Source organism: Canis aureus, chromosome 4 (genome assembly GCF_053574225.1).
Source record: "Canis aureus isolate CA01 chromosome 4, VMU_Caureus_v.1.0, whole genome shotgun sequence".
NCBI classification, from domain to species: Eukaryota; Metazoa; Chordata; class Mammalia; order Carnivora; family Canidae; genus Canis; species Canis aureus.
The window spans coordinates 39072855-39095421 of NC_135614.1; the positions used below are offsets into that span (position 1 = coordinate 39072855).

The 22567-nt window shown below is 47.9% G+C and overlaps 1 protein-coding gene and 1 pseudogene across 4 annotated transcripts in view; one reads left to right on the forward strand and one right to left on the reverse strand.

Annotated features, from left to right (window-relative positions):
- Positions 1-22567, reverse strand: part of CPLX2 (complexin 2) — an 84817-nt gene that overhangs the window by 51689 nt on the left and 10561 nt on the right. Inside the window, exon 2 of one of the 3 annotated variants that reach the window (XM_077895478.1) lies at positions 21001-21081. The exons of 1 other annotated variant lie outside the window; for it this stretch is intronic. The gene's annotated coding sequence lies outside the window, so the exon portion shown is untranslated. Of the gene's footprint in view, positions 1-21000; positions 21102-22567 lie in introns of all 3 variants that reach the window. One more of the 3 variants, XM_077895479.1, reaches the window with a different exon arrangement.
- The window catches only part of LOC144312580 (small ribosomal subunit protein uS17-like), a 75983-nt pseudogene that overhangs the window by 17582 nt on the left and 35834 nt on the right, over positions 1-22567 (forward strand). Inside the window, exon 3 of the transcript XR_013378082.1 lies at positions 18675-18853. The product of XR_013378082.1 is annotated as a small ribosomal subunit protein uS17-like (transcript). The remainder of the gene's footprint in view (positions 1-18674; positions 18854-22567) is intronic.

Below are 22567 nucleotides of genomic sequence, written 5' to 3' on the forward strand. Positions count from 1 at the left end.
TAAGCTGCTGCAGTGGGGGATTTGAAGCAGACCTGTATCTCTGCTCTGGCAGGTGGCATGTCTCTCTGGCCTCTCTCTCAGGCTTGGGCTGGGCAGAGTAGCTGCTTGGCTTCTTGGCTGAGAGGTGAGCAGAGTGAACCCCACCCATGGTCTGCAGGGGTGAGGATTGGGCTGGGGACTTATCTTCCAGGTTACTGCCTGTAGATGCTGCTTTTAAAAATAGCTTCCTACTGCTCCCAGGAAAGCTCTTGGGGAATGAGGACTCCAGAGATTGGATTTTACTTGTTCCTTGCCTACCCATGGATCTGTGTGCAATGCTCCCCCCAAGAGACCACCAGCGCTGCCCTGACTCCCTGGTTGTGTCATGTTACCTGTGGCTAGGAGGAAGATACCTAAGGTGGCTGAATGCTTGAGGTGGGCGGCAGGCAGGGGTGGCTTCATGGCTGAACCTTCCCCTCCCAGAGGACAGCTGCTGGCTCTGCCCTACTGGGTGGAAGCATTATGCACCTCCTGGAGGCAGCGTGACCTACTTAGTGGTTTATACGTGGGCTGTGCCACTCCCTGGCTTTGTAACCTGGGACAAGTTGCTTAATGTCTCTGAGCATCAGTGTTTTTGATTGAAAAATGGGGCTAATCACCTCTCCCTCTTGAGTTGTGAAAGTTAAGCCACAGAAGGTAGGTGCAGACATCTCTCTCCTCTACTCCCCAAGCCCTCACTGCCCTCCAAATAAGGAGAGGCCTGGTTCATGTAGGCATCCCCAGGCCTGCCGTGCCTTACCGTCTTTCTTTTTGGCCTCCTCTGCCTACAGTGCCTCTCTTCTGGATAACCAGGAACCATGTATTTCTGCATTCAGAACCCCAGAGAGCAGTGCAGGAAGCAGCCGTGTGTGTGTGTGTGTGTGTGTGTGTGTGTGTGTTTGTGTGTGTGTGTTGGAAGGGAGGTCCTGGGGACCACCAGGCTAGTGGTGTACAGAAGTACTAGCTTAGCAGTTTTGATGGTGCAGAAATCAGGCTTCAGGACAGGTCTGGGATGGGGGAGCTGGCAGCTGATGAGACGCAGGGCTGAACCTTACATCTGTGAAGCCTGTGGTCTTGGGCCCTAGGCAGGAGTTCGGGGCAGTTATCCTCACATACACACAGATTCATATCAACGTACTGACTTTGAAGAGTGAAGAGTCTGGGCCTCATCTCTGGCTCTGTGACTTTCTGACTGTGTAGCCTTGGGCATGAGATGCAGCCTCTCGTTTCTTCAACTGGAACTCTGTTGCTCATGTCTCAGGGAGGATAGGTGGTGGAAGATGCTTTGTCAGCCTGTGTATGGCCGGAAAGCACCCACCCCAGCCAGATGAAACCTGGAGGTAGTATGGTCTCTCCAAAAGCCCCAGGAGAGTTCAGAGGGCAGGTGGAGCTCCAGGCCCACCTAATTCTCTTTGTCTTTTGACAAACACTGACAGAGGGACTTAAGGGTGTGGTTGGGCTCTGGCCAACTGTCCTGGCAAAAGGGCACCTTCCTAGAAGGAGTAGATGCCTCTTTCTAGAGAGTAGGTTTCTGAGCATTGTGGGGAGGGTCCATGGTGTGGGCAGGTGGGCCTGGTCCAATGCCCTCTTTGCTGTTTGTTTGCGGGCTGGCCTCAGGCCATCACCAGCCTGACAAGCTTCAGATCCCTGACAAGCTGGAGTGATAATGCCTCCTTTGCAGGGCTGCTGTAAAAATCAAATGAGAGAGGTCTTAAGGCCACTCATGAAAAGACCTGTGGGAAGCAAACTTTCTACCTTCTTGATGTTGGTATCTGCATCTGCCTTTGTGTGCCCTTTGCCTGACCCCACGAGGTGAGGCCAGTCCCCAAGATCATCTGTGGACTGTGGGCCAATCACGGGGCCAGGAGATGGTGCAGTGCAAGGACCCAATCAGGTGTGTGTGGGTGCATCTTGTCTCAGTGGCTGGTTTCTTTCCCTAGAACTCACTGTCTCCACCTGTCAGATGGGGGAGGCATCCCATGGGTATGAATCACAGTGTCTCTAGGAACAGAAGGTGCCTCACACCTCAGGGCTTGCTGGGCTGCTTTACTTAGGCTTGGGAGCTTCGAAATGTGCATGGGACAGAAACCATCTGAGTGTGCAGAGGCAGGCATGAAACCTGAGGAGAAGCATTTAGAACAGGCGGGAGCTATGGGGTTATCTAGGTCACTGAGGCTCAGAGAGGGACAGGGCTTACCAAAGCAATACAGTGACTGGTTCACACAACAAGATAGTGACTGAGCCAGAACTACAACCTATAGTTCAGGTATCTCTTGGATGGAGGAGACTGAAATCCTTTGGTCCGGGGCATCTGCATGGCTCAGTGGTTGAGCATCTGCCTTTGGTTCAGGTCGTGATCCCAGGGTCCTGAGATCCAGTCCCATATTGGGCTCCCTGCATGGAGCCTGCTTCTCCCTCTGCCTGTGTTTCTGCCTCTTTCTCAGTGTCTCTCATGAATAAATAAATAAAGTCTTAAAAAAAAATCATTTGGTCCGACCTCCCACCCAAGAGTGCCTGTTTACACACCTGCGGGACAAGGAGCTCACCACCTTATGTGGCAGCTTCTTAATTTGTAATAGCTCTGAATATTTCTCTTTCACCTTGAACTGAAAATCTGTTCCCAGTCACTCCAGCCTCAGCCCTCAGGATCAATATGCATTGCTTCCACAGGTAGATAGTCATCAACAGAGATCACGTGTCCCGAGTCTTCTATTGTCAGGACTCCCAATTTTGCAGCTCCCTATGCAAACAGAACAGATTCCAGACCCTCACCCTCTTGGTTGGTGAAAGGATCATCACACCTTCTCAGGATTCAGATCCAGATTTCCAAAGAATAAATGATGAAAACACCATAGGCCGCCTCATTGAGGATGTTCAATACTGCAATAACAATTAGGAAATTTTACTAGTGAAGAAAAAATTGACTCAGAGGTAAAGAGGATTTTTAAAGGCCTTTTCAATTTGTGATTTTCATGTGGGGCAGTTAATCTAAAAGCAAATAAAAGCATCTGAATGCCAGAAAAAAAATATGCAGTGAAATGTATTTTTTTTGGAGAGTAAGTCTGACTCTACTATTTTATCATAGAATTATACCTAAAATAGATTCTGACTGTGAACCCCTTGTGGGAGAGTCTGGGTCTTTCTGTCACCCACAGCAGCTAGAGCTGGCCAGGACACACAGGAGGCGAATGAGTATACAAATGGATAGATAGGTTCAGTTGATGGTTATTTGAATGTATAAAAGGTCAGGTGCATGTCCCTGCTTCATTCATCTCCTCCTGGACCTTAGAGGTGTGTTGAGCAGTCCTGGGTTTAAGACCATGACAGGGATGCCTAACGGAAGGAATGGCAACCACTCTGGACAGCCCCAGGCTACTGTGGAAAGGAGGTCATAGGCTAACTGGTGGTTTTGCATTCCAAACATCCATTTCCCTTTCTTTTATTTTCTTTTTAATTTTTTAAAAAAGATTTTATTTGTTTATTCATGAGGGAGGGAGAGAGAGAGAAAGAGAGAGAGAGAGAGAGAGAGAGAGGCAGAGACACAGGCAGAGGGAGAAGCAGGCTCCATGCAGGGAGCCCGGACGTAGGACTGGACGTGGGACTGGACGTGGGACTGGACGTGGGACTCCATCCCGGGTCTCCTGGATCAGGCCCTGGGCTGAAGGTGGTGCTAAACCTCTGAGCCACCCGGGCTGCCCTCCCTTTCTTTTAATAATGGCATCAATTTCCTTTGGAACTGCTCCTCCCCCAGTCTCCCTCCATGTGGTTTTAGGTAGTACTGAACCCCCAACCTGGGGCTCCAATAGAGGGCATGTGACAGGGGTTTTATCTTTCAGTGCTATCCATTCCTCTGGCTACAGTGATTGGCTCAAGGATGGGCATGTGACCCAAGAGAGGCCAATGAGACTCTTTCTGGAATTTATGCTAGAGCTGTGGGGAAGAGTTCTTGTGTGGCAGGTTGCTAAGCTAAGGGGATCTAAGTCTGGAGCCTAGGGGCCACAGTGAGAAGAGAACTTGCCTGAACATGAAACTAACACTGGAAAGCAAAGCTAAGACATGGAGAGAAACAGCTCTGCTCTCATCATTTGAGCTGTGGTGGAAACCAATCATCTTTGAGCCGCTCATCATGTATACCAATAAATTGTCCCTTTTGCTCCAGACCCTTTGAGTCAAGTTTCTTTCACTTGCAACTGCAAGTATATTGACCGGTAGGAGAGTGCAAGAGGCAAAGTTTCTCTTCGGGTTTTGAGAGAGAGAGCGAGCTATCAGGAAGCCCTCCCTCTCTGAGCTTCCCTGGGAACCTGGGTGGGGATGCACACCAGTGCCTTCTCTCTTCCCACCTACATGGAGTAGAGGGACTGGTAGGGCCCAAAAAGCAGGGTGGCATCCTGGGAGAGTCCTTCCTGTCTCTCATCCACACATCCAATCAGCCACCAAATCCAATCCATTCACCTTCCTTAAAATGCTATCACAGGGCCCCATCTTTCTGTCTGTCCCACTATTGGAAATGGCTTTTTCTCAGTGGGTTCAGCATAAGAGTCCAGTCCATCTTCTGTGAAGCTTCCTCATGCCTCTCTCCCTATTCAAGTCAGACCCAGCCACCCCTGCGTCCTCTCAGCACCTTGCACATCCTTCCATCACCATCTTCAAATTGCCCAGTGGTCCTAGGCTGTCTTTGTGTCCATTTCTACCCTCGGCTCTGGGAGCTCCTTGAGGGCGGAGCCCTGCCCCATTCATTCCAGCGCCTGGCGCAGGGAGCACAGACCTCTGATACATCATGCATCATGTCCAGGGAGTTGCTTAGTGCTACCACCCCACTTGCCATGTGTTTTTGTGCTTACTCATTTAAAACCACTTCCAGGGGAGAGAGGGACCAGAGAGTCAGTTATTCATCCTCCACCTTGTCCAGGGGAGCAACTGCAACAAGTCCAGGAGGTCACCCCCACTAGCTGCTGGGAGCTGAGATTTCTACTCCACTTTCATAGGCTGCTTTGAGGAAATCAATGGGCTTTTCAGGAGGATGGTGGGAATTTTCAAGGTATCCTGGTCCAAATGCCAATAAAACCAGATGCAGAAGCAGATGGTGATGACCAAAAGCACATTCCTGCTGGAAGGAGAGAGTCTCATCCCATCCTTGGCTCATGTCTTAGAATTACTGGACCAGAAGAGGACAGTCCCTTTAATTAATAACAGAGGGAGAACTGGACAATGTTCTCCTAATCCCCAGCTCGGGAGACCCCCAAAGACATAAGCAATCAAATCTCTTACCCTGGCTTCTGCCAGCTTGGAGGCTTTTTAACAAGGAAGAGGGTGAAGGGAGGGAGAGGATGCCATTGCCATGCTCTGGGCTGGGGGCCTGAACCCCATCATCTCTTCTCATGTTCTGCAACCACTCTAGAAACAAGGGGCTATCCCCATTCCTCAGGTGAGGGACTGGAGGCCCTGAGATGTAAGATCATTAGCCAAATTCACACAGCTGGTAAGTGGTGAGAAGAACTTCAAATCTGGTCTAAATGACCCCTTCCCCTTCATTCCAGCCAGGCAAGTCAGGTGAAACAGTTGATGAGAATCTGCTGGAATCCTGATCCTCCACTTTCTGACCCAGTAGGTTAAGTAGGTTATATAAACCATGAAGCCTCTCTGATGCTTAGTTTTCTCATATGCTCATTGGGAATGACAGTCCCACCGATCATGGCTGTTGTGTGAGAACAAAGTGGGAAAACATGTCTACTGCGTCTGGCTCATAATAGTGGTACAGTGAAGGTATCGGCTATGATGACCCCCCCCCCTGCTCTGGACTTTCAGAATCCTTGGATGACCTATCACATTGTCAAATTCTAAGTCACTTGAAACCAGAGAGGTCAGGTCTCAGCCTTCAGATCCCACAAACCCTGTGACCCCAGCCAAGTCCATTCACCTTTCTGGGTCTCAGTTTTCTTCTCTGTGAAATGAGAGTGCTGGGCAGGCTCACTCTTCCCAATCTGGGGGAAGACAGTAATGAGTGGGGGCTAGGGAGAGAGGGCATTTTCCAGTAGCAAGGTAGGCCTGGTTAATGGTGTTGTCATATTTCTGAGCTTTGGGTTGGAGCGATATCACCTCATGACTTACCTCTTGCTGATCAAAGCTCTGACTGGCAGTTAAGTGTCTTTGATTAATAAAAAATGGGGAAAATGAATTAATCATGACTTAAATGCAGTGCATTTGGGAAACAGAATCTTTAAAAACTTAGATCCACTGGGGCTGGGAGGGAAAAAAAAAAGGTGTCCTTGACGAAGAGAGGTTGGAGACCCCTGTGGTCAATGTCCATGGAGCCCTCCAATTGTGGACAACAGACCTGTGTGGCCAGGGGCCAGTGGGTGCTGACACTAGGGACGGGGAGCCTCGGTCCCTTTAAGGCTCTTCTCCCTGCAGCCAAGCCCCAGGCCTCTGCGGGGGAGGACATGCATTATTGAAAGCGCATTTCAATACCTATTCACTCTCCTCCTCCTCCTGTGGGTGGCAATCACAGTTTACATAATCTGTCTCTCTGTCCTCCCAGGCAGCTGCTCCCTTCTGGCTGAGTGGTTTGAGGAGGGGGAGGGTGGGGAGAAAGGAGAGACATTAACCGTGTATGGCCACCTCAAGTAGTGGCCAGGTTGCCTTGGAATGAAGGAATGAGATCAGACTTTGACGTTACACAGCCCTGGGTTCAAGTGGGTACACAACTTTGCCCACTTCTTGGTGATCTTGATCCACTCCCATGGTCTCCATTACAGTCTCCATGCTAATGGCTCCTAAACCTCTGTTTCTAGCGCAAACCTCTTTCCTGAACTCCAGGTCCACCTGTCAATGACTTGAGGGATAGCTCTGTTTCTGTGTTCACAGACAGTCTAGGCTTAGAATGTACCAAACTGATCTCACAGTTTTCTTTCAAACGGTCCATCCATCCATCCATCCATCCATCCATTATCTATTCATCCATCTACCCACTCATTCATTCATCTATCTAATCATCCATCCATCATCCATACATTCAACCACTCATCCATCCACCCATCCGTCCATCGATCCATCCGTCCATCGATCTATCCATCCATCCATCCATCCATCCATCCACCATTTCCTAAGTGTGTAGCATTTGTCAACTTTGGGGGTACAGCAAGACACAAGACAGGCACTGTGTTTTCCCTCCCAATACTTTGTTGTGAAAGAGACAGACAAATAAACAGAAAATGATAATAAAGGTGATGAGGATGATGATAAGGGAAGTGTAAGATGCTGCAGGAGCACAGAAGGGGTTACCCAACATAGTCCTGGGGGATCAGAGACTTTTTTGGAGGAGAAGCTGGAGATGTTTTTGGACCTGCGTGGTAAGAAAGAGTGAACTTTCTTTTCCTCTGTGTTCCTTGTTCCTTCTTGTAATAGTGTAACACCTCTTCCAGAGCACCTCCCCCTTTCCTTCTCACTGTCCTCATGGATTGAGTGGGAGATTCACGTAATTACCAGCTCCAGGGATGGGCTTGTGATCCAGGCTTGGCTACAGGGTGGATTACGGATCCGACCACTGAAATTCAATCCCAGAATTGTGCTGGAACCATTGGGGTTGGGCATCCTATTTCCACTGGACTTGCTCATTTTGTAGAAAGGTAGTTGCTGTGTTGCCTCCCTGAGGGGGAGATCCTGCCTGAGAGAAAGGCCAGTGTAGAGGAGGGCAGAATCCAGAGACATAGAAAGTCTTGTAGTCGTCATTTGAACCCCTGGATCCAGGTGTGCCAGATGCCAGCAATGTCAGACTTTTCTTTTTATTTTAAGTCATTTTGTGTTAAGTTTCTGTCACTTGCAGTTAAAAGGGCCCTCATTAACAGTAAAGAATCTCATTAACAGTAGGAAAGCATTTTCACATCCTTTGTCTTATTTGATTTTCACAACAGCTCTAGAAATCTGTTTACAGATGGCGAAATGAAAGCTCAGAGAGCTGAGTCAGTGGGACGCAGCCCAGGTCTGTCAGGCACCAAAGCCCATGTTTTATTAAGGATACTTTGGAGATTAAACAAGAAGGATGCTAGGGAGTAGGATTCAGTTTTGAGCAGAGAGGACACTGAAGAACTGGTCCACAGGAGAGGACCTTCTTCCCCACAGCCCACATTCCATTACATGACTATGTTTCAAGATCTTACTGAAAAGTCACCTCCTCCATGAAGCCCCCGGGAATCCCTGCTCCTGGATGCTCTTCAGCCCTGGTCAACATCTCTTTCATAGCGTCAGTCACTTTCAGCCTCCCTCTTTCACTTATGTCAGTACATGACTCATCTCCCTTTCAGGGAGGTCTGTACTTTACTCATCCTTGATTAGACCTGAGCTCCTTGCCCCATGCCTGGCACGCAATAGGGGTTCAATGCATTTTTTAAAAAAATAAGTATTTGAAGTAAATTAATGTCCATATAAGAAGTACATTTAGGATGTGAATCAGAGTGACAAGGTGACAGAGGAAAATTGAGATGAGACACAGAGACAGAAAGACACACAGAGAAAGGAAGAATGAGTCAGTGAGGAAGTGAAAGAGAGCATGTAAGGGGAGGCCTGAGCTGGAAAGCCAGAGAGAATGCCCTGGGTATGGAGATCTGGGAGGGTCTGCTGGCTTTTACTGGGGTTCAGGTGACCTTACTCCTGGTGTTTTATAAGGGAACCCTCTGGAAAGGACTTGGTTTGCCCAGAACCCGGTAGGGTTGGAAGGATAAACCCCATGGGATGGGTGGAGAGTAGCTGGGGAGTCAAGAAGAGTCCCTGTAGCCACTCTCACTACCAGACTGGGGTGGGAGAGACCAGCCAATTGTGAGAGCTGCTGGAACTGAAGGAGCTGGCAGGGCTCCACAATGACAGAAAGGAAGGACAAGGCAGCTGGGGGGAGTGGCACCTAGAACCTTCCTGTGCCACATCCGGAGACCTCCCCACCAGTGGTGGCTCTGCTGTGAGCCTTCCCTCCAGGAGCCCAGACCAGAGAAGGCAGCAGGCCTGCGAGTTGCCCCACTCTGTTCTGGGACTGGGCGGTCCACCAGTGGCCCCTCTCCATCATGACTTTGGCCATCACCATCCATAGTCTGGAGCACCATCCAAAAGTGATCCTATTTATTCTGTCCATCTTCTTGTTTCTTATCTATCTCTCCCTCTACAGGGGCATTGCCAAGAGGATACGGACCTTGTGGGTCTGCTAGTGCCTAGCAGTGTGCCTGGGGTGTTCACCAAACGCTGAGTGGATTCATGAATGGAAGAAGAAGCTGGATGGCTGGCAGTGTGCAGTGCGTGTGTGGTGGGGGTGGGGATGTTGCTTGCAGGTAGCCTTGACAAAGCACTTTGCCAGGCAAGGCTCCCAAAATAAAGGCGTCTGGGCTCTGAGATGAGAGCCCTTGAGAAGAGAAAGGCCCTTCTGGGGCTAATTGTCTGGCTGGCAGCCAGAGTGAGGGCAGCTGCGGGGAGGTCCTAGGGGAGGGATGCTCTGCCTGCCCCTGCCACACCTGCTCTCTGGCAGGGAGGAAACCACTAGAGGCCTGCTGTAGCTGCAGGAGACAAAAGGGATGCTGCCCCTGCTACTGAGGGAGCAGAGAGCCAAAGGACTGGGCTGGAGGCAGGACGTGGAGCCACACAAGTCCTGGAAGTGGCCAGGGAAGGAATGAGCATGTGCCATCTGAACCAGGGGCTGCTTTGTAGCAGGCACCATGCTGGCTCATTGGCCTTTCTCCATAAGGCTCCGAGGAAGGGACTATTAAAACAGATGAAGGGCAGCCCGGGGGGCTTAGCGGTTTAGCGCCGCCATCAGCCCAGGCCTTGATCCTGGGGACCCGGGATCGAGTTCCACATCGGGCTCCCTGCATGGAGCCTGCTTCTCCCTCTGCCTGTGTCTTTGCCTCTCTGTCTGTATCTCTCATGAATAAATAAATAAAATCTTTAAAACAAACAAACAGGGGAAGAGTCTAAGGCCCAAGGAAGTAAAGTGACTGGTTCTGGGCCAGAGAGTGAGTGGTGGCAGACCAGGCAACTCAGGTTGGCCCAATTCCTCCCTTCATATCACTGGACATCTAAAACGATAATGGAGTTGGGAGTCACTAGGTTTCTGGTGGCTACTCACCTCTGCTGGGGCTTTTGGTGAGACGCAGAGAGAGCGGAGGGAAGAGGGAGAAAGAGAGGAAAGGGAGAGAAAATTTCCTTTTGTGTAAAATAGTGAGATAGATGTTCTTACAGCTGTTTCTTTACCTTTCTTCTTCTTTTTTTTTTTTTTTTTTAAGATTTATTTTCTTTGAGAGAGAGAGAGGGCATAAGCAGGGGGAGGGGCAGGCGGGGGGGACAGAGAATCTCAAGCAGACTCTGTGCTGAGTGTGGAGCTCCACATGGGGCTCAAGCTCATGATGTTGAGATTGTGACCTGAGCCAAAATCAAGTCAGAACCTTAACCAAATGAGCCACATGGGTTCCCCTGTTTATCCTTCCTTCTGTTCCTTTCTCTTCTATTCCTTCCCAGCCTTCCTGCTCCTGCCTGAGATTGATGAGGAAATGAACCTAGGGCTGAAGCCCTCATGCTGGGGCTCTACATTTAGCTCCAACAATGAGAACCTGGGCAAGTCATTTGCCTCTCTTAGCCTGGTCACCTCATCTTTGACATGTTGATAACAATTCTGACCTCTCAAGGAGGCTGTAAGAATTTAAAGAGGAAGTAGCTTAAGCTCTGTGCCTAAGTGAGACGCCATTGGAGTTAGCCAGAGGTTCCAGAGAATCTGCTTCTATAATCCCGGTCACCCCACTCAGCTGCCTGAGATGACTTTCTAAAATGAAATGCAGACCTTGTTCCTCAATTCCAGGGACATGAACAAGCAGTTTAAGAAAGAGGTTGTCCAAATGGCTAGTAAGCATATGAAAAGGTGGTCGACCTCACTAGTCATCAGGAAAATGCAAATTATAATTCAAACCACTATATACTCACCAAAATGGCTAAAATGGAAAGGACAGAAAATTATCATTATAATTGTTATTATAATTATAATATTGTTATTATAATTATTATAATTATTATTTAGGACACTAAATATTGGTGAGGCCATGGAACTACTAGAACTTTCACATAGTACCATAGAGAGTGTAAATCAGGACTACCATTTTGGAAAAAAACATTTGACAGTATCTGCTAAAAATGAACCCATATCCCCTATAATGCAATGATTCTACTCCAATGCATGGACCCAAAAGACATGTGTTTATATGCTCATCCAAAGATACATATAAGGATCTTAATAGTGGCATTTTCATGAGTCCTAAGCTGGACACAACCCAAACGCTCATCAACACTAGAATGGATGAATACATTTTGGTATGGTCTAATACATTATGTATTAATATTATAATATAATATATATAATTCCAAATATGATTATATTCAGCATATAATTTAGCAATGAGAATGAAGAACATGAGAGAGTGCCACAACATAATGCAATAACATGAAAGAATCCCAAACACAATGAGTGAAAGAAGTCAAATTGTAAAAGAATGCGTGATTTCATTTACGTGACATCCAAAAATAAGCCAACTAATCAATGAGGTTAGAAGTCAGCATAGTGGTTCCTTTTCTGAGAGGTGGTGATGAAAGGAGGAAAAGGAGCTTTCAGGAACGGTGGTAATGTTTGTTTCTTGATGTGGGGCTGGTGTACTTTGTGAAAATTCATTGAGCTGTAGATGTAGAGTATGAGTAGAGTACTTCTACGAGTGTAGGTGATGTTTCAACAACATTTTCCTACAAAACCTCCACCTGCCACGGTGCCCTTCTAGCCTAGGACAGGGTCCTGGCTCCATTGCCATCATCAAGGCCCTCTGCTGCTTGCTCTGGCCTCCGTCATCACTTCTGGGACAGTGGGTAGGTCTTCCCTCATGCCAGGTTATTTCTCACCTCTGGGCCTTTGCTCATGTTGTCCCTTAGCCAGGCAGGCATCCCTTTCTCCCCATTTTGTCTGTCTCCTCATCCTTTCCTGGACACCCCATCCCCGGGTGGGCCAGGTACCCCTCCTCTTCTGATCTCTCATGGTCCCATTCCACACTCCCCCATGTGGTTTTAATATTAGTATTACATCCCTGCCCACTCCCATAAGATCAGGGCCTGTGGCTGATTAGTCTCTCTGTCCTCAATGCTCAGTATGGGGGGTCTGGCATGGAAGACAAACTGAGTGTTTGCAGAATGAATGAAGGAACAGACATTCTTATTTGGGGATCTTATTTGCCCCTCTCATGCTCCCCTCATTTAATCAAGCTAAACCTCCATCATTGTTTTGTGACAGTCTCTGAGAGATTTCTCTTCTCTGGGATAAACGTCTCCAGTTGTGATCGATCCTATTTCCCATGTGATGGATTTCTTTGTCTTCTCTTTGGGAAATGGACACACATTCCCTTACCCTCATGTCCTTTTTTTTTTTTTTTTTTTAAAGATTTTATTTGTTTATTCATGAGAGACACAGAGAGAGAGGCAGAGACATAGACAGAGGGGGAAGCAGGCTTCCTGCAGGGAAGGATCCTGGGACTCCAGGATCACACCCTGGGCCAAAGGCAGGTGCTAAAGCGCTGAACCACCGGGCGTCCCCAAGTCCTCCATTTTTACTGCAATCAGTTCCCCTGATAACTCCTGGGGGCCAAGGCAGTGTCTGGTCAGCCAGAGGTTAGAATTGGGCTAGTTGCCCAAAGCCCTCAAAGCCTAGACCCTAGTGACATTGGATCCTTTCACCACAAACACCATGGGAGTGATCTGAAAGTGGAGTGGGATGCTTAAGAGGTGAGGGTGTGGTGGTGAGCTTCTTGTCACCAGAAGCATGCAAATGGAAACTGGCTGGCTGCAGTTGGGGGTGATATGGGTGGGAGGTTAGACTTTATCCCTCCAGCCCAATGGGGAAAAGGAAGGGAAAGGACATCAACTGAGGTTCTGTGTACCAGGCTCTTTACATATGTAATGTCATAGACTTTGCACAGCTAGTCTGGGAGGAAGGTGTTATCATTGTGCCTATTTTAGAGATGATGAATCTGAGGCTCAGAGAAGTGAAAGGTCTTGTTAGGAATTTGAGTTACTAGGAAAGAGTTGAAATTTGAACCCAGATCATCCTGGCTCCCAAGCTCGCCCTCTTTCTAGAGCATCTCTAAAATCCCATGATTACATTCCAAGGCAACATTAGCTGTTTGTTGCATTGCTCCCAGGCTGATGAAAGGCTTGGCAAATGCCCTGGAGCCCCCGGGTGGGGCCTGGGGAACGCACCATTGGCTGAAGCTCTGGGCAAGGCTGACAGTAGGGATTGGGTTCCCTGAGTGCACTGGCATTTGATCACAGAAGAGACAGGTCCTGTGAGCAGCTGCAGTCACTCCCAGGTCGTCATGGACCTCAAATGAGATGCTAAGGGGGCCAGGTGGCAATTTCACTCTAAATGGGTTGCTCATTGGCATTTGACCTCTATTTTCCATCAACTTCATTTCCATTTCCTAATGTTTACTGATTGGAAAATAAGGAGAGGTGGAAAGCTCAAGCTAATGAAACTCTCTCCTCATGCTCGTCCCATTTTTCCAGATGTCTTGAGTTAAATGTACAAATTAAGAGGTGGCTTCTATGTGCTGACTATGAAGAGTCTCATTGCTTCCCATGAACCATGGGCCCTGGCTGCCTCTGCCCACCAGCAGCTGGAGTCTACCTGTTGGACCCCAGGAAGCCTCAGCACTGGCAGCTGCTGCCCCGGGTCTGTGCCACAGAGACATGGACTTAGTGGGTCCCATGGGCTCTGCCCTTGAAGTGAGACAGCTCACAGGACTGGTTCTGACCAAGGCACTGTGAAGGGAGCCAACAAATGCCACTTATAGGCTGACGTATTGGAGTGGGTGGGAGTCCTCGGCTGGCTCTCCTCCCCTGGCAACCTGGGAGCCAGCCTGGGTCTCTGAGTCATCTCCTGGAAGGAAGCTACCTGGACAACTGCTTGGCTCCACAGGAGATGAGGGAGACACATGCCTTTCTTATATTAAAGTCACAGAGGTTTCAGGACTCCTTCATTGCCATTGTTTAACCCAGCCATCTTGACTGCAGTCCCCATATCTCCCCTTTTATTGATGCCACAGTGCCTCAAATGTGTCAGGCACTAGGCAGGGCATGGATGGGAGGTGTGGTGGGTACCCTCACCCTCTAGGAAGCATAGTTAAAGAGCAGCAGATGGAAACAAATGAGTTTTTATAACTCGGAGTGCTGTGATAGGAGGAAATACAGGGTCTGTGGGAATCCAGAGAAAGGGTGGCAAAGCAGAGGGAGGGACAAGCACAGAAGGCTTCCTGGAGGAAGTGACTTCTTAGTTGAGTTGTAGTGGATGAAGAGAAGCTAGTTCAGTGGTCACAAACTGGTGGTTTGTATTGTTTGGTCAACACAGTATTTAAACTTTTTCTGAGAGTTAGCAATACTTAAAAGGAGGAGTCTCATAAAAAAATCTGGAATTGGGGATTTACTTTAAAAAGTCAGGATATCGACCAACAACTGAGGCCATGAGTCTGTATAGCAAGAATTATCTGGAGCTGGCAGTGGCTGCCCCCTTAGACAGGCATGCATTTTCCAGATCACCATAATTCCTTTCATGTATTTGCTCTTGGCCAGCCCTGCAGACAATTGGGTTTGCTGCCCCTGAGTGAGTAATCCTCATTAGACTTCTTCAACCCAGAGATCCTTTTCAGCCATGGGGCTAAGGGACAGGCTTATCTAGCTTTCTCCCTCCCACAGCTCATTAGAGGATCCAGAAGCCCCTCCCTAGAAGTCTGAGGGGCTCCTGTCTTGACTATGGCTGACTACTGGCCCCAAATCAGGACCACACTGGTCCAGCCAGTGTGGGCAAAAGGAAACCCCAGGGATGGCTCCAAAGAGTTGGGCCTAGGGGACCTCATTGTTCACTCCTCCCTTGGCTCCTCATAGTAGACATTTGCTGCTTTTGGCTGCCCAGAGTCCAGGTCTCCTCTTTTTAGAAATAGTCCCTTGATTTTCTTTTTGAGAGTCACCCCTTCCTCAGTGTTTAAATCTTGGAGGGGGTTTGATCAAGCTTCATGCTTTTTGCTGGCTAAGCGCAGGAAACAGGACCCAAGCCAGGCCAGCTGGTGCCCCTCCTGGGGCTATGGATCATGAGCAGAGTGATGCAAGGAGGAACAGACATAGTGGCTAATATATCCCACAGGAAGAACTCAGAAAAACTGGCCTCAGTTCCTGCTGCCAGAGCCCTGGTCTGTTCTGGTTCCTGTCCTTTCCTGGGTCTGATTCCCAGCCTTTTGCTTCTAGATGCTATCTGATAACTTCTCAATAACCCCTGGTTCTGTTTGATTTGGTTTCTGTTATTTGCTACCAACAATCATACACAGCCCCTCTCAAAGGCAGGTGTGAATGGTTTGGGTTCACACTGGATTCCCCTGAATGCCAAGCCAAGCTTACATAGGCTGTAGAGGCAGGCTTTTCCTTACCCTTAGCATCTTCCCTCTCCTCTTCTGGAACCACTAGGTCATCCTTTGCAGTCCCAGCCTCACCAGAAACCAGAGGACTGGTATTTCTTCCAGGCACACCCTCTGGGGGTAGCCCTGACTATACTGACTGCTGCTGGGCCACTGTTGTCATCCCTGAACTAGCAGCTTAGTCTGGAGGCTCAGAGTCACTTGTCCAGCAGTCTGGCTCCTTAGGATGGGGGCCCCCTCTGCCTCCCCAGGACAAGGCTTAACCTAAGTCTGTAGATAAGTCTGGAGACATCTTGCCTGTGAGCCCAGCAGGGGCTCTAGAGCTGTGGGACTCCTCTCAGTGCTTCTGACAGACTGGCTTTTCTCTCGGTCAAGACCACCTTTATCTTGTTTCCATGCATATATCATCTTGTACTATTACTCACTTTACACCAAACAAAAATAACGCACTGACTTTTTAACCTTTAATACATATATATCTAAGGGGAACATGCTGATCATTCTCATAAACAAGAAACCTGCATCATGTTCTATAAATGGAAGATAGTGGTAAAAACAAGGACACAGAAAATACAACATTGTTATTTAATTTCAGAGGGATACTGTGCTGGAAATCTGGGCCTCTTTGTCCAAAAGGAAGACCAGTAAGTGTTACAGAGGCATTAAGTGGATGCTAACCTCAACTGAGATTTCCTCCCTAATGTAATCAACCGACAAGGAGATAACTCTCTCCCAGGGCTACTTAACTTGTGCCTGAGTAACTCTTAAAATGGCATCATGGACCACTGATGGTTAGTCCCCACTCTGTGGAAAGCAGTTCCTTTCTAGCCTGTGCCTGCTCCAAGATCCTGTGGCTAGCTGTCTGTCCGGACTTGACCATGGCTCCCCACTTGTACCCACCACACTATTCCAGGCTGACCAGGCCTGGGTGCTTACCTTGCCCCAGTTGATGAACTTGGTTCTAGGTCTAGCCCTTGAATTGAGAGAAGAATACAAGAATGAAGTCTTTAGAGCCCTTCCTAAGTGACAGACACTGATAGGTATTTTACTCAGATTATCTCAGTTTTCCCTACATTTCATTCATTCAACTACCACCTTCATAATTTCTGCCATATCGGTACTATTCATTTACCTTGTAGTTTTCTTTAAATTGATTTGTCTTTTAGAAAGCTCAGAATTTTATTTCAAAAGGATATGCCATATTTTTTCCATAAATCACAGAGTTTGGTGCGTCAGTTATATTTTTCTAACATACATCAATTGTGAGCCATTAAAATAATAAATGTTCTTCCATCTACCACTTAAAATCATTGTGTACACCATCAGTCACCCATGTACCTGCCCTTGGGAAATACTGTAGCTCCTTAGTTAATTCTCACACATTTCTGGAAGGATGGTTTATAGGTAAGAATGTAGAGGCTCAAAGGATTCTCTTCCTGAAGTCCCACAGGCAGAAAGGCTTGGGGCTGAGATTTGAATCCAGACAGTCTAACTCCAAATGCCAAGGTTCTTTCAACATCAGTCCTTTCCAAATGGATTTTTTTTTTAATTTTTATTTATTTATGATAGTCACACAGAGAGAGAGAGAGAGAGGCAGAGACACAGGCAGAGGGAGAAGCAGGCTCCATGCACCGGGAGCCCGACATGGGATTCGATCCTGGGTCTCCAGGATTGTGCCCTGGGCCAAAGGCAGGCGCTAAACCGCTGCACCACCCAGGGATCCCCAAATGGATTTTTTTTAAATCCAAAGAATCCGTTAAAAATGAAAATGTGTTTGGAAATCCAATATATAAAGCAGATAAAATTGGGGTTTTAAAGAATTATTTAAATGGGATTGTTGGATGCAGAGCTTCTTTTTTTTTTTGGGGGGGGAACTTCTCTTGCCCTAATCCATCATACAATGGCCCTTGAGAACCTGTCTCAGAAGCCCAGGACTCTGAGGAATGTTATTTTAAACCCACATAGCACCACCCTATCTCTTGACTTCATTTAGTCCAATTTTCCTCATGAGCCAAATTCCTGAGGGACAACTTCTGGGTCTGTGTTATCTTTCCTGGCTGGGCCTTGCTACTTTGGACCTTTGCCATTTTGAAATCTTAAAATTTTCCATCTTACTATCTTGAAATCTTCCATTGGTGTTGAAGGCTTCCTCTGACCTAATTTTTCATTCATCGAACACTGATGTCTAACCTGTATCCATATTTTTAGATAATACAAGAGGAATAGATGTAGTGTCTTTGATGGGTTCCCAAGCCCATATGGGAGATGGATAGACACAGTCAAATGGAATAAGATGTCGAGCAGCCCCTGTTCATCTGAGTCTTATTGTTGTCTCAGGTCCTGCCTCCTTTAGGTACCTGGTTGCATCCTGTATGAAGCAGTGCCTGAGATGGAGCCAATGAAGGGACCCCAGTGGTGCCAGAGGTCTTGTCTGATTCCCCCCTATGGTTCTTGGGTCACTGTTCCTTTAGCAACTAATGCTTGATTTAAGTCTGGACTTAGAATCATACCATACTCAGACCCCCAAAACCTCACTCCAATTTACAATTGTGCCAGCATCTGCAATATGGAGCTCTGACTGGCTCCTGGCCTCAGCCTGCCTTCTACCCTCATGGCAGTCTATGACTACCCCCTGCTCCAACCTAGAGATCTCCCACTGAAGTGGGTTCCCTTAAAGGACCTTTCTCTGCCATGAAGAGAAGAATCTGTCACTCTAAAAATATAGGAAGATCCTGTCTGATTTCCAATAAGTTTTAAAGATTACTAAAGGACATTCAGCCTTATGGTGCCTGCCCTCTGACCAAGCCAAAATTTCTACCCTTTTTCCTCAGCCCTGGCTACAGCCCTGGCTCTCTCCAAGATGCCTCCATCTTTGGAAGGCCCTGAATGTCCCCAGAACCATCACCCTTGGGGTTTCTCCTGTGCTGTGGGACCTGGGCTAAGCTAAGCTTGAGTGCTAGGAAGATTTTTCCTTGGTAGGTCCTAGAGTTGGGTCTATTAGCAAACCCAAAACAAGTCAAGTTAAGCCAACTCAACTCAACTCAACTCACTCATTTTAATTCAATGCATACTTACTGTGTATCTCTTTGCCTATTTGTACTACCCTGAGCTAGGTTCTAGTTTTGGGAGAAGTAGAATCCAACAGTTAATAAGACACAATGTTTACTCTCAAGGAGTCTTCTGTTTTGAACCTAGATTCCAGACTCTGATTTTTCCTTGAGCTGAGGGAAATCCTTGCACAAAGGGTTGGAGAAAGAGCTTCCTTTTCTAGCCTGGAGACATCGCAACCAGCAATGTAATATCTAGAGTTTGCTCCTCAAGACTTCTCAAACTACCCTCCTGGGATTGCATGACTTCAAGACTTCAGATTGCAGGTCAGTTGGTCCCTAATCCTTTAGGATATGGTTCATATGGGTCCTGAGTCATTCACTTATTCACAAACTTGCATTGAGCACTTACCATGTGCTAGACACTTTATAGACATTATCTCATTTAATTCTCACAACAATCATTGTAGATACAAAACCAGTACATGGCCAGTTAGAATTTAAACCAGTGCTAATTCCAAAGCCCATGTTCTTTCTTTCTCATCCCACTGTCTCTTGAAACAACTGGATAGCATCCATAATAAAGGTTGTTTAAACAAACACCTTTCATGTGGAGGGAAAGAATGGATTAATGAATATTTTATATAAAGCAAAATCTCACTGAGCCAGTTTATTAGAATTCTTTGAGAAGTGAACTATATAGGGAGATAAAGGGTGACTTTCACAAAAAGCCTTTGTCAAATTTCCATCCTAAAGCCTATTAATAAAATTGATTCATTATAGAATTGGGCAGAGGTGGGTGTTGAGTGGGAGGGAGTCTATTTTTGCATGGATAGAGAACTGGCTTCTAGAGACAAGAAAGAGAGGGTGGGGATAAATGGATGCTTTTTCAAATGAAGAACTAGGGTTCCCCAAGAATTGGTGCTGAGTTTGGTCTTATATAACACCTGAGGCACATGCATTGAGTGCCCAGTGTGTGCAGTTCTTGCAGTAAGTATGGGGGATAGCCCCCCAAAAACCAGACTTAGCTCTTCTCCTGGAGAAGCCCAAAGAAAGAAGTACCCAGTGATATCTCCAAGTTTTCAGAGGACAGGAAGCTCTGGAGAGGTTGAAATGCTAAGACATTGGAGATAAAACTGAAGAAGATGGCCAGGGAAAAGGACAGAGCCCCCATGCAGCAATCAGAAGACTTGAGCTCTAGGACCAGTTCTGTCACTGACTTGCTGTGTGACACTGGTCAAGGTCCTTCCCTTTTCGGGTCCCAGTTTTCCCTCCTATACAAGGAAGGAATTGGACTAGATGCTCTGTAAGGGTGTGGTGTTCTGGATGGAGGACAAGGATTTGAAATAGAACCTGGTTATGAGAAAGTCTTTATTTCTTGTGGCAAAAATGTCTCCTTCTGTCCCTGCACTGAGATGGGGGACACTCTCCCTCTGTCTCTCTCATTTGTGAAGAATGAGGATGAGGCAGAGAGCCATGAGGTCTGTGGTGCTGGGGCTCAGAGCCCAGCCTGGAATCCCTCAGTGGCATTCATTGCGAGTGACTCAGCATCATAAATAGCTCCCATCTGGATGAGCAACGATATCTATAGCGATCAAGCGATCTCTATATCCACACACACTCTCTCTGTGCAAATATGTGGCTCACTGTATGCTAAATACGAGGTGGCCTGGAGACGTTCCTCCTCTTAAAAGACTATTTGGTATGAAACTCAAGACTGTTTATTTAAAGAAACAAGTTTACAACTATGCACATTGGATTACTGGTAGTGGGTGGTGGGGAAGAGGCGATGTGGATGAAGGGACTCTGGGTGTGATCCAAGCTTGGGGGCCATCTGACAGAGGGGCTGAGGCCAACCACTCCACCTTCATCCTCTGTCTGCAGCAGGAGGGGTAATGGACACCAATTTGAGATGTTTGGGATGCTGGGGTGAGGGTTCAGGCTGGGGGGTGGGTAGTGTTGAGCTCATCAGCGCAGGAAGCCACAGTTAGCAGAAAGAATATAGGAACTGGGGTGACAAGAGAGCCAGGTTCCAGCCTTGTTCTGCCCTGCCATTGATCTTGAGCAGCTCACTAATTCACTCATTCATTCTTAAAGCATGTACCAAGCACAGACAACATGCACAGGCCACATATTGGGATACAGTCAAGAAAATGTAGGTGAGAATTCAGGCTTAGCCGCCTGCCAGCTGTAAATGCTGTCCCCTCTCTGTGCCTCAGCTTCCTTATCTGTAAACTGGGGACAATACTCCCAAAGGTCTAATGCACAAGAAAGTGCCTCTCTGCTGTAAATGGCTCTGACGATGCAATCTAGCACCATTCCACCACATTGCCCCGTTGATCCAACCCCTTTCTACTTAGAAGTGTTCTTGGTGATCACAGAGGGGAAATGTCATCATGACCCCCTTCAATAGGGCCCCAGGAGTGGAGGCCCTGAACACCACCCATGGGCATGACCCTGGGAAGTACCCTTACCTTTGCTTCTTGGCTGAGCTGAGATATAGGAGCCTTCAGTCAACGAGCAGAGCAGGTGGCATGCCAGAAATGTACAGCTTCCTGGAGCAGGAGAGAGGGTGCTAAAGGTGAGAAGAGAGGACTTCTGAGCTGGCTTCCTGAAAGGGACTGAACCCCAGACTCCACTGAGGACATGCCCTTGCTTCTCCTAAGGCCACCACTGATCCCCTGGGTTCCAGCAAAGGACTGGGCAAGATGGGACCCTACCTGGCATCAGACCCAACCCCTGGCCCCACCTCACCTACTCCCCTGACACCAGTTACCCATCTTGGGCACTGGCTCAGGCAATGCTTGTATGGTATCCCTGACCACACTGCTTTCTGGTTTAAATGTGATTTCTGATCCATGTCAATGGATGGGGTTTACTGTCAGTCATATCTGGGTTTGAATTCTAGCTTTGGGAGAATACATGACATCTCTCCAAGCCTCGGTGTCCTTATGTATAAAATGGAACTGCAAACAGTGTTGACCTCATACATTCAGTGCCACATAAGCGCTTGTTGTAATCACTGTTGTCCTTGTTGACAAGGAATATCTGTGAAGATATCTATTATGTTGGAACCCTTCAAATTTTAGTTACCTTCCCTTGCTTTCCCCTGGGAGGCACCAAACATTCCGTAAAAGGCAAGGGCAGGTTCCATGACATCTCCAGAGCCTTGCATGAGTCGACTGAACAGTGCTCTGCAAGGTTGCTAGGTTTGCCTTCTCAGAGTTAGGGTTACTGAGGTTGATGCTCTCCCATTTTACAGAGGAGCACACAGGTGCAGAGAGGGGAGGTCATCTGCTCTGCTTCCTCTGGGGGTGAGTGTGGGGCCAGGCGAGAACCCACAGTCCCCACTCTAGGCCATCACCCCTCCAGCGCCCCGCAATCAGGGCCTCTCCTGGCTGGATGCTAAAGCTCCAGCAACCGCAGGCACCTGTGTACAACATGGTGCCACGTCCTCCACTGTTTTCCCTCCCTCCTTTAACCACAGTCCTGCTGTGACTCAAGGAAGGGAACATTCTGTATCATTTCCAGAAATGGGAACTGAGGATGTGCCTGGGATCATAGATACAGTACGGGTGAAGCACGGATTCCAACCAATCAGCTGACCCTAGCGCCTTCCTTGGACTGGTGGTCTTCTGGGACCATCCTGGGAACACGGCACCTAACCTCTCGGTCTCCACAGCTCCAAGGCACTCTTACCTCCTCCTAAAATCTCCTCCTGTCCCAGTCCCACCACTAGACTAGGAGCTGAGTGAGGAAGGGCCCCGCCGATTCCCCAGAGCCCGGCACTTAGCAGGACTTGATAAATATCTGTTGGGTGAGTGAATGAATGAGTAAATAGTGGCTGAATGACTGTCAGGCTGTGTTCGAAATGCTGGCGACACCGCAGGGAAAAGGGCAAGTATGCTCTGGCTCTCAGGATCCTGATAATATTTGAATTGAAAACTAGTGACTAGATTAGAAACCGGGCAGCTGTGACTGTTCTCTGACTGGCTGGGTGGGGAAGTGGGGAGGGAGTGTTTGCCAGCCTGCTGACTGCCC